The following is a 17,304-nucleotide window of genomic DNA, read 5'->3' as shown; positions in this document are numbered from 1 at the left end:
TCATCAGTACACATTAAGCAGTTAATTTACAAAACTTTAAATAGAGGAATCAATTAATCACATGATGTAGCCAGCCTAGTTATTTAAAAAGATATAACTTGTTACAAAAATAAAACACACTACATAAACATTTCTAAATAACATACATTAACTTGAAATACATTACTACATATCTTAACTTAAAACCATTATCTAAATAAATATACTCTATCAGAATATAGATATTGTTTAAAAATATTATATCAAAGTCTTTCTCTTTGCTTTTTCAATAAGACTGGTTTAAGGCTAACAGCATTATTTAAGCCTGGTTTCACATCTTCCTGTAACCTGATTATCCACTCATATTCTTTTAATTCTAACATATTATTCATATCACCCTTCCTCACTCCCATTTCTACATGCGACAATATTAATGCCCTAACTTATTGTAATATAATGCAAATTGTCTATTTAGCCACCTGTAATAACTGTACTTCATTTTATGCAGGGAAAACTACACGGAGAATGAAGGATAGAATTATAGAGCATAAGTCAGAAATAAGAAGGAAGTTACTAACAAATGCTCTAAGTAAACATATTATAGAAAAGGGAGAAAGTCATAAATTTAGTTTTAGAGTTATGTCGCATGTAGAAATGGGAGTGAGGAAGGGTGATATGAATAATATGTTGGAATTAAAAGAATATGAGTGGATAATCAGGTTACAGGCAGATGTGAAACCAGGCTTAAATAATGCTGTTAGCCTTAAACCAGTCTTCTTGAAAAAGCAAAGAGAAAGACTTTGATATAATATTTTTAAACAATGGGCAGGATTCACGAAGCCTCCGTGTAAGAGTTATAACTCTTACACGGAGGCTGCAGTTAAACGGAGTGATGTCAGCATGCTTTGCATATTCATGAGAGCATGCTGAATCACACCTAAGGCTAACACGGTCTGTGGAAGACCGTAGGGGGTGTGTCCTTAGGCTGAGCCCTGCAAGCGGACACGCCCCCAGAAGAGTAAAATTGCCGAAAGTAAACACCCACGACAGAGGCCATGGAAATGTGAATAAACACAACACAACACATGCCCCCACAGACTATGAACATAAAATATATAAATGAACATGTTATATATTTTTTTCAATCATAAAGATGTTTGCCCGTGTGTGCGCTCGTTTGCGCGGGCATGCCCGTAGCTTAGCCACAGTTAGCAGTCGGTGGAAAAGGATATAAGAACTAAATATGCAAAGTAAGCCAAGAAGCAATAGCGTAGCAGTAGAGACGTCGGCTGAAGAGCAGGCATTCATGGTTCGAGCCCCCACAGTACCAATTTTTATTTCTAGTAAAATAAGCACGAAACAAGTCCCTGACAAACATGTACACATATAAAATCATAGTTTATGTAAAATGTAATGAAATAGTCCATTTATTTTGAAGAAATGTGAGATAACAAAATAATAAAAGATGCCAGATGTGCCTATATCTGAGCTACAGTTTAACAAGGTGATTGCATCTGCCCGTAGGTGAGCAGTGGTTTAACAGGTGCAAAATGAGTGCCCGTAGGTGAGCAGTGGTTTAACAGGTGCAAAATCAGTGCCTGTAGGTGAGCAGTGGTTTAACACGCTGAAACTATGTGCCCCTAGCTGAGCTGAGCGTAATATGTGTGCTGATAGCCAAATGAGGCTTAAACCAGCGTACCCCATTTGCACGGAGCTGCGCACCGCACCAACAAGCTAACCGACGGGCAACGTTGAACAAGCTGTAACAAAACTGCCTTTACACAGACACACCCCCTAGCCTGTCTAGACAGTCATAAAATATAAAAAGCAGTGGCCAGGTTCGAACCCAGGATGCCATGCACCATAGTCAAGGTACTGAACCACTAAGCCATGACAGCTGTACTCAGAAATGCAGTAATAGCAAATATATAGGAATGAATAGAAAGTGGAGCATGACAAAGCAGGTTTTGTGAAGTGGATACAATTCCAAAATGGCCAATCACAGATAAGTGTGGGAAAAACGGCATATATAAGCCCCATAGGCAGGAATACACAGCATAAACGATTGTAGAACTGACTTGCAGCCAGAATGTCAGGTGTAGGTGAGGGTAGTTGCTTTCGAACACAGAGGTGGGGTGTTGAGGAGTCCAGATACATTGTCTGGCTCCTAGTCCACAATCATGAGGCCCAACTCATGCAGGGCCAGGTCCTGTGGGGAGCATATTGGGTTGAGGCGTGGGACCCGGTTGGCTCATGATCTCACCAGTGCCACAGGGATTCCAAGGACTGGTGAGGAGGTCTGTCACCACCATGCAGACCTGAAGAGAAGCAAGCAGGACCAATTGAACCTTTGGATCCAGGAGGCCCGGCAAATGCCCAACGCCCCACTACTGAGTAAGTTACATTTAATTATGTATGTAAGAAATTAAATTAGCTGATATTATGGATGTGTATTCCAATATTACTTCATTTATATTACAGCTGCAGGTGTCCGTTCTGCGAACCGCAGAGCCTATGGCGATAGGCTGGTGCGGTTGCGCCACCAGGCAGGTCAGTAATCCACTCCCAGTAACTGTAAAGAAGTATCAAAGTATGACAGTTAGCAAAAGAGTGCAGTGTAGTCACTAAGTAATGAAATGTGCAAGTAACAGTGTAAAAGTGTTTGCAAGTATTGCTTGATTACAAAAGTGTGTTGCAGTCTGTAATCCAAACAGAAAAATGTAAATGTCTCAAATAAAGTCTGAAATAAAGATGCCCCACCTGTAATATAATAGTGCATAACCTGCAGCAGGCTGAAAAGTCCAGCTGCAGAAGATGAGCAAATCACATGTGTGAAATGTATCCCTTTTGAAATACTGAAACATGACAGAAGTGAGACTGCTGGAAAGGATTGTAATAACTACAGGTAAAACATGTCAATAAAGCCTAGAAGTACCATCCTGAATAGTAAAATGAAAACAAGTGAGAGGGTGTGAGAAAGAGTTATGAATCCACCAATAAAGTAGTAGTAACCCCTGAATAAAGTATACTGCAGTCAGTACAGAATGAAATGAATGTGACAAGTAGAACCAAACTGCGAAATGTGTCCAAAGTGTTGCTGCAGCTGGAATGTGTATCCCAAAATCTGGATATGTTGCTCTCAGTCTGCAATATGCAGATAGTATGATTGTCTGAAATATCAAACATCCACAGTTGTCTATAGCTATATAAAGCAAATATAGCAGGATGATGTAGCTGAACAAAGCCAGATATGAACGTGTATGAATAACAATAAAATGTATATTGATGTAGCAGTAACAGTCCTATCACCAAAGTGAAGTAGTTATCATATAGGAAACTGTAGTTAGAACAGTAGTGTGTATATATCTGTAGCTATTAGAAATGTACAGCATATATATTGGTATTCGAAGGTGTTAATAATATTTTCTTCACCCCACCCTATAACCACATATAATCCATTCCATGCGAAATTGGTATGTGCAATCACAATTAACACCCCTGGACATTTGTCCTGATGGGTCATAAATATTTGCATGTCCGTTGATGCATCTGCCCTGTTCATACATCCAAACCTGATGGCCTGTTGCCATCAATCAACCCTGCATGTTGTTGGGCTGTGTATTGCTGTTCAAATTATGCATGTGTTATGCTCGCTGTTCAATGGTGTGAATATCTGGGTGTTTAGTTAATGGGAATACTAATGCATGCTGTTACAACTAATTGCGAATGGTATTGTGTGTTACTAACCCAAACTGTCATGACATAATGCAAAACATAGAACGACAGGGAAGGCGGGTTCCAGCGGACCCACTTCTCCCACCTCAGCTGGCGAGTGCACCTGGCACTAGTGCCCAGTCTGGACCCTCCTCCGGTGGCCCTGTGCCACCTGTGGGTGGAAGCGCTGCAGGGGATGGGGCCCGTCCCCCCTCTGCAAGCGTGGTCAGAGGAGAACCACCACTCACCCTCCGTAGCGTCCGGACTGTGGTGCGTAGGGAGATCTGGGACTCTGTTCTTGAGCCCCTACACCAGCTTGAGGTACAGGTGGCACAACTTACGGGCATGCCTGTTGCCCGGCCTACACAGCCCCCAGCACAGCCCCGTCCTGGGCAGTGAAGGAACAGTGGCAACTGCCCATGGGTGGGGATATCAGTTCCACTGTTGCCATCTGTGGGCTCATGGGCTCTGGATATCCAAACCTCCGTCCCCGTCAATTGTGTAACCGCCCCACACGTGTCATACACCGCCCCTGTATGCGTCTTGTTTGTCTTGTCTGTTGACCTACCCAACCTACCTCCCCAGCTGTACCGACTTCCTTCACCTGACATACCACTCTCACCTGAAAAAAAAAAAAAAAAAAAGGGCACTCTGTACCCACAAAAAAATTATGCCCCATACATAGCTGCCCATTTCGCACACATGTCTGCTGGACATGGAAACTATCAATTACAATTGGCTGTACAACAAGTATTATTGTTGTCCTGACACCTCTCTCAGGGGTGGAAGGTTTCAAATGTCACACCAAATTACATACATATGCACAGCTGTTGCTGATGAAGAAATGGGCAGCTATGGGCCTTACCTACATCCCTCCTGCAAATCCCAAGCTTGTTTCCCTACTGTCGTACCCTCTTTGTGACCCCTTTTTCACCACTTTCCTGTCTCCCCATTTTCATTTCTTTCAAATAAAGTAGCGCGGGTGTGCGCCAGAGTAAGCACTGTTAAGCGGTTGTAAGCGGGTGTGCACGGAGCTAAATGCCAGTGCGCATGTGGGAGCTCTGCGCAAACCAGCGCTAACCCAGTTACAACTGCTTAAAAGTGCCTTAGTCACTCTGATTGACAGATCCTGTAGTCAGTTCAAAAGCAAAATAAAATCCCACTGTCAGTCCCGAACCCAGGATCTTGGAAACAGTAGTCTGTATGACCTACCACTAAGCCATGACTCTTTTACAAGAACATTGTGCTAAAATAAATATATTATGTAATAGTAGGAATGAATGTAAAGGGAATATAGGATGTGTAGTACACAAAGCATGTCATTTAGAATTACTGTAAAAACTAGTGGATTTCCATAATAGTAGTGTGTGAGCAGAAACAGCCATGCTAGTTGGTAGCTAGTAGGTAATAATGTCAGTTAATGTACATATATACATGTATGTATATTTACATTTACATATATATATATATATATATATATATATATATATATATATATATATATAATATAGTTGTAGGTGTCATTGTGCATACACACTTACTACAGGGAACAGGAGAGAGGAATGGAGAAATGTGAATCTACAACACAGCCTGAATAATAAGAGAGATACTAACCTTTACACTCACAGAACAGTGTCCACAGCATGCCAGCATGGTCCCCGCCCTTACAATCTGAAAGGGCAATGCCTATCTCACATACCCTTTTATAGCACTGTCCTGAAATCACAGTGAGAACTGCAATCAGTACACAACTGGCTGCATGCAATTAGCAAATGCTGGCTTACAATTGGTGCAGAGGCCATCACATGGACCTATGCAGGTACCTACAAAAGCATCCTGTACTAACACTCCACACATGCAATACGTTCATTGCACTGTCTGGAAGCAGACAGAGGGAGAGACAGACAGAGACAGAGAGTGAGAGAAAAAAAAATACACACACTACACACTGAGTCTAAACTGTCAGCAGTGACAGTAGCAAGCCGTGCCAGCAGCAGCAGGAAGCAGAAGTAGTGGTAACGCAACCAGCTGCGACAAACACAGGTAATGTAAAGTAGCAGGTTAATAGTCTGCATATTGTGAACCCTCCAAATGTGTCATAGGCCTGTATCTATAGGTATGTCCATGTTATATGTTGTGTGTACGTATTTCCACCAAAAGGGGATGACTATACATTACATGTCAGTCAGTGTTAGGCCATAATCCTGGCAGCAGTTGTCTGTGCGTTGCCCTCAGCAATGGCTGTAGTGACTGTTTTGAAAGGTCAGCCAGGTTCAAAAGGCAGGATCAGCCCATCACAAAGGCAAACTGCCCGGGAACAAGTGTCTGCAGGTACCCAATATTGCTGTATGAGTCCCATACTGAATAATTCCATAGCTTAGCAGACCTGGCCGGTTATGCTTATGATGTGGTAGTTTCCAGGGTCAGTAGAGGTGCCCCCTTAGTGGTGTGGGACCACTGTTGCTGTATGCCAGTGTCCAGGTACATATCCTATAGTACGGCCAAGGTTAAATATCAGTCTTATATGCGGTTGTATGTCCTCTTGGAGTGCACGTAGCACACATCCAGGGATACCATCAGGTCACAGTGATGCTGTGTGTTCTGCATTGCTGAGGGCAGCCCTCACCTGGACATGTGAGATGATAGGGAGGTTACATATAGCTGTGATAAGTATTTCAACATGTGGGGGTGAAGGAGGGGGGATACGTGCACCAAACCTGTCTGCAAGAATGTTGCCAATATCTATGTGTTCGGTAAATGTTAAGTAGGTGTGTATTAACTCTGAGCATATGAGGCATTTGGTCCATATGTGTAACATAACTGAAGAAGGCCTTGTGGTTATCTATAGTGTTTATGGCCATTTCCCTCCCAGAGTAGGCCATGGCCATTGTTATGAGAGACCGTAGCGTATTACCAGTGCTGACCAGAGATGCCTTCCCTTAATGTGAATCTGCTCTGTCCTGCAGTAGCCTCCTGCTATTGTTATACAATCTGCCTCTGGCTGGGGTCCACCGGACAGGATGCCTAACCTTTGTGCATAGGGTCTGGGTTAGAAATGTGTGTGCAGGTTCCATGCAATCTGTGGGATGTCCATGGTAAGCATTCGCAAAGGGGTCAGCAGTGTGGGTTGTGGCTTCCACTGGCCCAGTGGGCTGCATGGATACCATCTCAGTCCTAACAAGTGAATAACTGTCTAATCACATACATATCAAAGTAGTCTACTGTGTTGGTGGTGGTGGTGGGATATGTATATCCAGGCCGAGTAACTTGTGTCCACATCACACTAGTGGATGGCGTTCCACATACAGTACCCTGGTATGAACCCCCAGAGTGAGGTTGTGCATTGGACCTGTTGCAGTGTGCTGACCGATGGGGCATGCTACTATGTTGTATGGAATGTGGCAGGTATTGTTGCACAGGTGTTGGCTGAGCACTGATATCTGGCCATGTACTTGTGTATCCACAACGAGACACACACATGCAACATTTGGGAGTAGTAGTATATCACTACACTTGAGTATCATGTATAGTATGTGTGCCATATATTGCTGACATAGTCTGCTGATATCCTGTTTGTGTTCTCTTCCAGGGAGATGGCGTGTCAGCAGAATCCCATCTACTCTGCAGCGGAAGATGAGGAGATACACCAGAGCCTAGTGTGGGAGTATGACATACTGTTTTCCCGCACCAGCCAGAATCAGCAGGAGAGTGCTGCACTGTGGCAAGACCTTGTCCGTAGGGTAAATGACATTGGCACGCATAATAGGACATATGAGCAGGTACGACATCACTGCAGTGATTTAATCAGAAATGTCTGTCAGCGTGTGTCGGATATCCACAGGCAACAGGTTGCCACAGGAGGTGGGGTGGCCACACATCCCCCCCCTCACCAGACTGGAGGGGCTACTCCTAAGTGTTGTGGCTCTAGCCCTGGAACAGCAACAGCAATACACCTGCATCATGATGGAGGCTGGATCCACACAACAGCACAACATGGAGCATGCAGGTAATATGCCATATGTACACCTGACTGTTCTGTACACTGTTAGTTTATGCATGTGTAGGGTGTGTCCGTGGTATGTAGCTTTCAACATAGTATGTAATTGTGCATGTGTGATATTGGCAATATCAGCAGCTGACGTGTGAAAGGCAACTGGTGTACTACTACACTGTATCATATGCGGTATCAATGGCACAGTTGTGCCCACTGACATTAATCTCCTCATTTCTGCAGGTCCCTCTGGGGTTACAGCAAGGCAGGCCATCCATGCTGGTGAGTGTGTTTAACAATACCTATAATAGTCCTGATAGTGCTAGTAACACTAGTGTAACTCAGTAGTGCTCTGTGTGTATACTGCGGGGTGTGCCTGTGTCCATGTGTGCCTGTGTCCATGTGTGCCTGTGTCCATGTGTGCCTGTGTCCATGTGTCCATGTGTCCATGTGTGCCTGTGTGCCTGTGTGCCTGTGTCCATGTGTGCATGACTGGTAACATTGTGTGGACAATGTAAACTGTGTTTCCTGTCTTCCTCCCACAGGTTCTGGTGCTGCTCTGGTGTCCTGCAGCAGGGAACCTGAATCTGGTGCCACAGGTACTGGTAATGATGATATCTGTGTAATGGTACAGGAAGGTGTCAGGGTCCGCCATTGGTCAGCCAATTGACAGTACACAGCTGTCAACCCCATCATTGCGCACAGTCATCCTGCCAGTACATCCTTTGTCACCATTGTCCCTAGGTGATGGACAGGATACAGTGGGCATTGACCAGGGTAATGTGGTATCTGTGGCTCATGCTTCCCCACACAGCAGCCATAGGCAGGGTCCTGCAATGGTACCACACAGACAGTTGCCCATGGGTTCTCATGGGAGCATCCGTGGGCGTACTGCCTCTGGCAGACATGCCCAAAGAGGTCTGTCAACCTCAGCTATGTTTCGGGCTGTCATGCAGGCACAGTCGTGTATGGAAAGGTACACTAGACAGGGTCTGAGCGAGCTGAGAGCATGTCGCACAGCCATGACTGACAGTATGCGTGACATCGCGGATGCTATCCGTAATTTCACCGATGTCATAGACAGACGTTGTGGGGACATATTACAGCAGTTCCACAACCAAATGTCCATGAGCCAGGGCAATGGTGGGCGGTTGCGGCATCGACGTAGCCGTATGCCAGCAACAGCAGCAGCTGGCAGTCGGCGCGGACGACAACAGGCCCGCGCACACCCCCATAGTGCCAGCAGCAGCCCCAGCAATGCTGGGTCTGTGCTGTCATCGGAACACCCCAGGAGACCACGTGCACGTGGCTCTGGACAGTCCCAACAGGGACCTGTGTCCAGTCAACACACTCCCACTTCTGATGACAGTACCCAGTCTGGCTTAGTACTGGATACAGTCCGTAGCACCCCTGCCAGGCACAGGTACCGTGTCCGTGCCCACAGACACTGATCTGTATTACCTGCCAGGTGCAGTCTGTGGCTGTCCACAAACCCCTGTATATGGCAGCCATGAGGTGGAACTGTGTGTGTGCAAACATACATGAGAAATGTTAACACTTAGGGCTACCACATACACACACACACACACACACAACACCAACAGTGCCCCACCCTGTACTGCTGTCCCTCACCAACACACATTCACACACATGTCAATTGGTGGTATCAGTGGCAGTCTCAGGCATACCTAATTCACACCCTGTGCATATGATGACACTGTGCCACCTCCTGCAATCTCCAACATCATTGCGGGAACAGGTAAACACATTGCTGATGCACAGGTTGACTACATAGAAGTGTATTAGTAGTATCATGTTGGTAGCAGTACAGTGTGCTGATATGACTGTGTGTATATCCCAGCATGCCTGATGCAGTAACCGTATAACTGTCCTGAATTGTTATCTGCACCCACAGTATGTACCAAAGTGTAACAGCTGCACATTATTGCATGCCTGTGGTAAGGATGTCAACAGATAGCCACATACATGGGTAGCACAGGGGGGAAGCTAATGCAAGTAGTGATATGCAATGATGGACGTGTACAATAATGGTGTCAAGTTGCCCACGACTATGCAATGTGGATGTTTGCGCATGTTGATGTGTGCAGTACCAATGTAATCCAAATCACAATTAACTATGACATAATATCAGTTCTACCATGGGCATCTGCGCTGTGCATTCCTCGGTACATGTTGATAGTGCCTACATATTTGCACTGTTACTTACTGTTAGTGTTACTCCTTCTTTGTTCTACAATAAACTACTTCCAGCCCTGCTTACTGTAGCTTTGTTTGCATGCATGTTCACTTGGGGTTCCCTGGAACACTGCTTCCACCTGCAATGCAGAGTTACAGTGCTTCTGTGGACTCCTAGTGACATCTGCATAGCGTACGATATGTATGTCAAGTTTACACATGAGAGAACGTCACTGTCCGTCCTGTTCACATGTACGTTGCCTGTGACACATTGCACATGTCTTACCTGGCATTTACCCACGTGTGCAGTCATATATGCCAGTGCTATGAAACAGTAGCAGTACACCCACACATACACACCTTCAGTATGTTGTTCCCCATTGGCCTTATGTGTTGGTACTCACCATGGCAATCACACTACTAGGGTAGTATGTGCAAAGGTAACCTGTGAATCATCTCTATGGTTCAGTTGTGGTTTGTGAGTCATGTGGCAATGTCACAGCTGCCACATGTATGCAGTCAACGATCACCCTTGGCCAGGAACGTACAACACATGTGTGGGATGCCACCACATAGCCAATCTGGGGACTGAGCTCTCTGAACCCAGTAATGCCATACCCTGTCAGGTGGCATGTCATACTACAGTGACTACAATACAAGTCAGACATAGACATGCACTGACAGCATGCTGAACACACTGGGGCATACGTGGGGACTCGGAATAGCATCCTGCCTGAGCATCACACACCTCCGCAGCTGGCACACAGGCATATGTTATGTCAGAACAGAGCACATGCCACACATGGCACACACATCCTGTGTGCCACACATTCACAGCCTGTAGGGCTACACAACACACCTGCTACAGATGTGTCAGGTACCTGTCTTGGGTGCTGCAGTGGGGTCCCGCTCAACAGGCTGTATATGGTGAAGGTCACAGTGATATGCCTCAGGGGCACTATGGTCCACCACAAAACACATGCATACAGGTCAGTCAGAGGCATGGACACATATGACTCGGTCATTGGCCATGCCACTATGGATGACCTGGGACATACCTCCCTGGACTACATGATAGGGAACATAGAAGGGATCTCTCGGCATGTGGCATGGGCCAGTATGAGCCTGATCTTGGTTGCCAACATAGCCTCACCAGGTATGCTACCACTATATGTAGGAAGGGTGTTGTATGTCTACATTCTGCTCAGTCTCCAATGTCATTCATAGGGTATCCGCTAGCTGTCAACATGTGCTTACATGCTAGGGAAGCCACAATGATGTGCAAGGGGCAGCTTGCACGTGACACCCATGGCCCAATGTATATTGGCGAAGCTCCTTGATACACACATACTGCCTTATGCTGCAGGACACGGATTACATAGCCACCTCCACGAGTATCACACAGGTTAGGACACTAACAGTGCTGCTACACAACACCAGCAGTGTACACCGCAAGATGCATGCACTGGACACTGTCCTCAGCACGGTGACGTGCAATGTCTGTGCAGTACCACAGTCCTGATTCATGGCTCACAGGTGCAACCCATCACTGCCAGGTTATGCCTCATACCATGCCTGTCGTCCCCTACACATGTAACACACATGGACAGGGGGGTGGTATCCCAAGGCACCACAGATACACACACCTCCAGGTTGTTGGCACAGCACAAAGCATCAGGGCCTATTCATGTGCAGCTAACAGTGTGTTGGACTGCCGTCTGGTTCATAGCCTGGCACACACAACCCTCCCATACACAGGAAAACCACCTATCCTCCATAACAACACTGGCAATATGACGGTCTCAAGAACTGTCTTCATATGGCTGGACTGCATCCAGCCAAACATTGTGCGTGAGCATTACTGTAGCTACAACACACTAGTTGAAGGGTTCCCAGCATGTGGTCACTGAATTGCAGTGGAATGACATGTTACCACTCCCACAACAGGTGGGAACATGCAGCACCTGTACATCGACTACATGTAGACTATATGGCCCAGACCAGATGTGTATCCCCTGCTGTAGGTATTTTACCATATACACCCACACTGTATAGACACATACCGCATGCGGCCCCTGCACAGTAAGACACAGTCATATTGTTATGCATTGCAAATACCATTTATCTACTTGAGGCATGTGTCAGACATGGTAACTATTGCAGGTCACAGGTATTTATGTGTATGTGTCACACACATACATCATGTGTGCAATGCTATTGCTGGTTTAGGCAATGGCATGCATTGTTTTGCACAAAGACCCACACAGAGTCATAATGTGTGACACAACCACACGTGGCAGTTGTGGGTTACCAAAACATACCCATCTACTCTGACAATGGTAATAGACCCAGTAGCAGAGCGCACTATTGGCATTACTGGCCAACTAGCCCTGTTTGGCTGTGCTGATAGTGTGGTGACATCCCCTGTTTTTATTGGGGGGAATATGCAGCATCTGGTGTATTGTAGTATTTGCCAAAAGGATCTGTTCTCTCGCGCTTGCATTTACACACACCCTACTACCCCCCCCCCCACGCACGCACGCACGCACACTTGCCATTTGCAGGATTCATACCCCTACCTCACTAAGTCATGACACGTGAGAGAGATGCATTAGCAAAGTGCACTATTCAGATTACTAGATGGTTCCTCTTCTCTGGCTGTACTCATAGGGTGCTGACATCAGTGTTTTGAAAGGGTAATGTGCATCAGGTAGTGTGATCTCCTGATTGCCAAAACTGACATGTTTGTCATACACAATTGCACACACACAAACTCCCCACATCCAAACACACACACATGCCATTTGTAGGTTTCAAACTCCTACCTAACTATATTATGATACTCGAGAGAGATGCATTAGCAGAGCGTGCTATTCGCATTACTGGGAGGTTTCCCTTCTCCTGCTGTACTTATAGGGTGCTGACATCATCAGTGTTTAGAAAGGGGAATGTGCATCCTGTAGTGTGTTCTCCTAGTTGCCATAAGGGATATTTCTTTCATACAGACTTGCACACACACTAACCCCATCCACACACACTGAGCATTTGCAGGATTCAAACCCCTACCTAACTGTTATGACACTCGTGACAGATGCATTAGCAGAGTGCGCTGTTTGAATTACTGGGAGGTTTCTCTTCTGCTGCACTTATAGGGTGCTGACATCATCCGTGCTGAGATAGGGGAATGTGCATCCTGTAGAGTGCTTTCACAGTTGCCAAAAGGGACATCTCCCTCACACAAACTTGCACACACACTAACCCCCTCCACACACACTGGGCAGTTGCAGGATTCAAATCCCTACCTAACGATGTTATGACATTCGAGACGGACGCATTAGCAGAGTGCGCTATTCGCATTACTGGGAAGTTTCCCTTCTCCTGCTGTACTTATAGGGTGCTGACATCATCAAGGGGAATGTGCATCCTGTAGTGTGTTCTCCTAGTTGCCAAAAGGGATATTTCTTTCATACAGAATTGCACACACACTAACCCCCTCTACGTGCACTGAGCATTTGCAGGATTCAAACCCCTATCTAAGTATGTTATGACACTCGACGGACGCATTAGCGGAGCATGCTATTCGCATTACTGGGAGGTTTCTCTTCTCCTGCTGTACTTATAGGATGCTGACATCATCAGTGTTTAGAAAGAGGAATGTGCATCCTGTAGTGTGTTTTCCCAGTTGCCAAAAGGGATATTTCCCTCACACAGACTTTCACACACACAAACCCCACTCACCCACCTACACACACTGAGCATTTGCAGGATTCAAACCCCTACCTAACTATATTATGACACTTGAAGGAAATGCATTAGCAGAGCGCACTATCCGAATTACTGGGCATCTGTTCCGCACCTGCAGTATTTATAGGGTGCTGACATCTTTATTTCTACAGAGGTATGTACATGTAGTACTACCTGTCGGGTGGGGGATAGCATATATATGCATTTGCAGCCACCTACGTCAGGGTCAGATATGCACATCGCACTGGCAAGTTATGTTCTATACCATGCTTTGTGACCACAGGACCTGTAACATCCAGGACACACACTTAGCTTCCCTGGGAACAGTGCCGGGGTATGCATGTGTTCACATACACCATTCCAGTTGTTAAAATCAGGTACAGGCATATTGTGTGTGAGAACTACTCAGGCCTCTACCACTTTACCCTACAGCCACTACAATTTGTGGGTCCATGTGCTATGGCAGAACCACACACCACAGCCACATGGGGTAATACATATTGCACCTGTCCATCTGCAACATGGTTACTCACTGTTCCACACCAGAGGTAGACCATCATTGTTGATATCTGACCATACCCACCTTTCCCTGGACATCCATATCCCATCTCCACCCCCAGGCAAGGTTGTCACTGCACGCAAACTGTATTTAGCACAAGCAGACTCTACACTTGTGAAGACTGGGGTGGACGACTTCAGAGGACCCATGCTGGGGGACTATACTGGCCACTCAGCATAATCCTTGACAATTGCATTCTATGAGCATGTGTACGGTTTGCATTGATCATGCTATCCCACATATACCCATGACTGTTCCACAACAAGACACCTGTCAGGTGTACACCAGCCATATATGAGCCGTACAACAGACAGAGTGAGCTAATACATTGCAGAGCTGTAGCCCACAGAGGGAGGACATCTGTGAACAGTTCCGGCACGGCACTTCATTCACACATAATCGTCACAACACAGTGACAGTGGAATTGTCCAGAGAATGCAGATGGGGCTCCCCTCAGTCTGTTATTGACGGCCACTTACTGTTGGAGATCCTCAGCAACCCTCTTCCAGCACACACCGACAACATGGCTGTGGCTTAGCACATTCAAACCCTGGGATCTCCACTGTGCCCCTGCTTGACAGAGGCACAGCTCACTAGCCTCACACATTGCCTTATGTGACCTACTTTACAGTGGCAAAGTAGCCTACTGTACTGGGGATGCAGATGCCAAGCACACTCTGGCTGAGCTGTCATTCCCTAGGGCAACAAGCCTAGTATTGACCTCTACACCCATATGTTCAATTGTCAGATGCACAATATTTGTTGTGCTGTTCTACTGTTTGCAGGTCTTTATTGCCATAGCATTCCCTGTTCCTATGATCAACTTGTGTATCTGTGGAAGATGTTTGCATATGATGGCGATCCACTATATCACTTATGTCTCTTTAGTAATTTACTGTGTGCACTGGGCAGATTGCTGCGTTGTGGTTGGTTCCTGGAATGACACGTACAAATACCAGATGTGTGGCCAACTGCTAAACAGAGATATGGCCTAAGTGTGTGAGCATGCCCAGTTCAGCCTTTCCATGGCATGTTGTCTTCTGACATATGCCTCATTTATCAAAGTGTGCGAGCATGCCCAGTGTGAGCTTTCCATATGTTGAACTCTGCAGTCCACCACATATTTGGGTGTGTGATGTTCAACAATATCTCACGTTTATGGTTGTGTGTTGGGTGTCATGTTGTGTACTAACTGGCCAACTGCTTCATGTCTGCCACAACGGGGATTATACTGTGCCTGCAGGGATTGCATGGGATACTTTGCAGACAGTTGTCAACATACTTTCATAATGACCTAACACTGTAGTACCGTATAGTGTACTGGTTCAGTACTTTCACTGTGGTGGACAGTATCCTGGGCTTTAGTCCTATCATTGCTTGACATCTTCATAGTGAGCACAACAGACTGTGTAGGGGCCAGTTGTGCACATATGACCATGTTGCATTATGTTCAGATATGGACTACCTACACTGTAATTGAGGTTAGTACTGGTAAAACTCATAGAAATGAGTCGGAAGTTACATCTAATATAGGGTGGAGAGCTGAAAAGCAAAGTCCTACATATGCCAGCATTGCCTCTGTTCTCTCTAGTAGTATGGATCCATTTAATAGTAAGAAAAAAGCTGTTGACTTGATTTATCAACCACATTTCAAAGAAAAATGTGAATGTCTAGACTGGACATCCTCATCAGATCCATTAAAAAAATGTTCACTAGCTCTTTCAGTATGTGTGTGAGTTTTACGCTCAGAAGATAAGACACACAAAGTCTTTTTTATATCACCCAGAATTTTGACCAGTTGGTGAGTCAAAGTCCCTTCGGACCCATTAGGAGTATCATGAAGACTTAAATCCAATAAAGGATCATTAGGAGAAACAGCCATGACGACCCCACTGAATACCAACAAAAATCAAAAGTCGACAAAGCAGCTGGACAAAAAAATCAAAAGAAACTGCTCAAGGCTGGAAAATACAAAACCACAGACTAACGTAACTACCTCACCTAAGTGTCATGTTTAATCATAGCCTCACCTCAGGCTTCATTCCCACTGAGTGGTGTACAGCTACAGTTATCCCACTCCACAAGGGGGGATCCACCTTGGATCCCGGAGACTGCTGTCCCATCAGTCTGACGAGCCTGATCTGCAAGGGCATGGAACGCATTATCATGGAACTTATAAACAAAGACATTGGCAACCTTCAAACACTGGACCCCACCCAGTTTGGGTTTGTGAAGGGACGATCTTGTCTCCTGAACCTGATTCTTTGAATCAGTCTCCAGAGCTGTGGACAAGGGTAAGGTAGTCCACACAGCCTATCTGGACCTTGCCAAGGCCTTTGACACCATCCCCCACTCGGGAATCATAGATAAACTTACTAAGCTGGGCATAAATTCCTACATCACTCAATGGGTTGCCAACTGGCTTACTGACAGAACCTAGACTGTAAAAGTAGCTGACTCCAAATCCAGCTCCAGACAAGTGGAGTACCTCAGGGTTCAGTCCTGGGACCACTCTTGTTTGGCATCTACTTCTCTGAAGTACAGGGCAACACTAAGGGACTCTGGCTAACAAAGTTTGCAGATGACTGCAAACTGGGATCCATTATTGAATCCCCAAATTATGTGGATATTCTACAAAAGGGCCTTACAGAAACAGATGCCTGGTGCCAGAGCCATGGGTTCAAGCTTAATGCCAAGAAATTTATAGTTATCCCCTTTGGATAAAAACATGTACCCATGAATTACCACATAGGTGGCAGTACACTAAACATCAAAAGTGTGATGAGAGACTTAGGGACACAGGTGGACAGTAGTCTCACTTTTGATAACCGCATCGCCACAACAGTCAGGAAATCCTTCTATGTGGCACACCTCATCACTAAGGGCTTTTCATCCAGGAAAAGGGAGGTCATTGCCCCACTGTACTCATCCCTCATTAGACCCATTATAGAGTATAATGCCCCATTTGGTATGTACCTGACAAGACATCTGCAATAGCTGGAAAGGCCACAGAAATACCTCACTAAAAGAATCACAGGCCTAAAGCAGATGCCATATGCTGACCGTCTAAAAAAACCTCCAGCTATACTCTGTGGCATATCGTCTACTCAGAGGCAATCTC

The sequence above is a fragment of the Protopterus annectens genome, chromosome 2.part2 (assembly GCF_019279795.1).
Source record: "Protopterus annectens isolate FY-2018-M chromosome 2.part2, PAN1.0, whole genome shotgun sequence".
NCBI classification, from domain to species: Eukaryota; Metazoa; Chordata; order Ceratodontiformes; family Protopteridae; genus Protopterus; species Protopterus annectens.
The sequence above is the reverse complement of the archived record's forward strand: the minus strand, read 5'-3'. Positions refer to the sequence as shown.